At 47.1% G+C, this 1,741-nt stretch overlaps 1 pseudogene; it reads right to left on the reverse strand.

Annotated features, from left to right (window-relative positions):
* Window positions 1–331: 331 nt before the first annotated feature.
* Window positions 332–952, reverse strand: LOC130880517 (ER lumen protein-retaining receptor 2-like; annotated as a pseudogene).
* Between the last annotated feature and the right edge of the window lie 789 nt (window positions 953–1,741).

A 1,741-nucleotide genomic window follows, 5' to 3' on the forward strand; every position in this document is an offset into this window, starting at 1 on the left:
AAAAAATAAAAAAAGCCTTGTTCTTATTCTGTATAAAACTGTCACTTTTGGAACTGTCCCAATTCATCTACACATTGAATTTATTAACACAGCATTAAGTTTCTTTGTGAAAAAAAAAAATACTCATAGTAATACAAAAGCTAAGGCAGGATGCAGTGGACAGAGCCTCCTGGTCCCTTCCTCTGTATCCTGCAGAGCCACAGGGAGCGGCTGCGACAGAAGGAGCCACCTCTGCTCCCCACCGCGCTGCGCTGAGCATCCCGTGCTCTCGCTGTGGTGAGATCCTGTCCGAGCACCCTGAAGGACAGAGGCTGCTTGTGGTCTTTGGCACTTACACTGGCAGACTGCGTTTCTTTCCCTTGAGTACTTTTGTAATGTATAAGTAACAGACATCGCAGTAGAGAATGGTCTGGACGACCCCGTCCACCACAGCCCCCGTCCACCACAGCAATGAGATCAAAGAAACCCTCATAGCAGAAGCGCCAGATCCAGTGGATGAGGTACAGAGCATGGGAGAGGCTCAGGAAGAGGTAGTGGGCGGTGATGGTCTCAGCTTCGCCGGTCTTATTGATAAAGAGCTGGGGAAGAACTCCAGGCAGATGGAGAAGGTCCATAAGGACTCAAGAGGAGAGAAGTCATGATTGGCTAGAAATGAGAGGCCTCCCACGGGAACCACAGAAACTCCACTCGGAAGGTATGGTGATTTCCATCTTAGGTGGCCTTAAATTTCATGTAGATCAGGAACACCGTGGCACAGGAGCAAGCAATGGAGATAAGCTTCCTAGAAGTATTGTAGAGTGAAATGGATGAAGCAAAAAGATCCAGGCAATGCAAACAGAAGCTGGCTTTTCCCAGAAATGCCTGCACAGGAGCGCGTCTTCCAGATCTTCAGCAGTAGGCTGACGATGGCCGCCAGATGGGACACGTCCCCAATCGGCCGGAAGATATTCATGGCGGTGGTGGTTGGCTCGGCGGCCTCAAGGCTCGGCAGTGACTCAAGACGCATCAACAGCCCTGAGAGAGGAAGCAGAAAAGATCAGTTTTTTACATTACTTTTTACAGTACGTGTTGTACGCATGTGGCAAATCTGTAGAAGTCAGAGGACAATTTACAGGAGTTGGTTTTCTCTTTAAGCCATCTGGGTTCTGGGGATCAAACTCAGGTTATCGGGCTTGGCGCAAGTGCTTTTACCCCCTAAACCACCTCTCTGGTCCCAACACACGCAAACTTTTGTTAAGTGGTTACAGAGATGAAAACCATCGCCTCTAGGCTGTTGTTTCTCAACCTGTAGGGGTCGCATATCAGATATTTATGTTATGATTCCTGGAGGTAGTAAAGTTACATCTACAGAGTAACAATGAAAGAGTTTTCTAGTTGGGGATCATCACAATGTAAGGAACTGTATTAGAGGGTCACAGCATTAGAAAGTTTGAGTATTGCGGATCCAGAATGAGAGACATATTGAACTTGGTCATCTGGCCATTCCTAACTGCTAGAAAGACTGGGAGTCAAACATCTTAAGAGGGCAATATTTACCTGATGGCTTTATGAACATGTGACTCCTCTCCCAGGGCCTTGTCCCCCTCAGTAAAATTGTTCTTGTCAACACACACACATGCATACACACACTCACACACACACATTCACACACACAAACACATAGACCTCTCACATGGAATAGAAACATCCAGTGGGCAGGTTACAAGCAGAGAGACATCTCTGCTGTAGGCCTCAAATGTTA

This window comes from Chionomys nivalis, chromosome 8 (genome assembly GCF_950005125.1).
Source record: "Chionomys nivalis chromosome 8, mChiNiv1.1, whole genome shotgun sequence".
NCBI classification, from domain to species: domain Eukaryota; kingdom Metazoa; phylum Chordata; class Mammalia; order Rodentia; family Cricetidae; genus Chionomys; species Chionomys nivalis.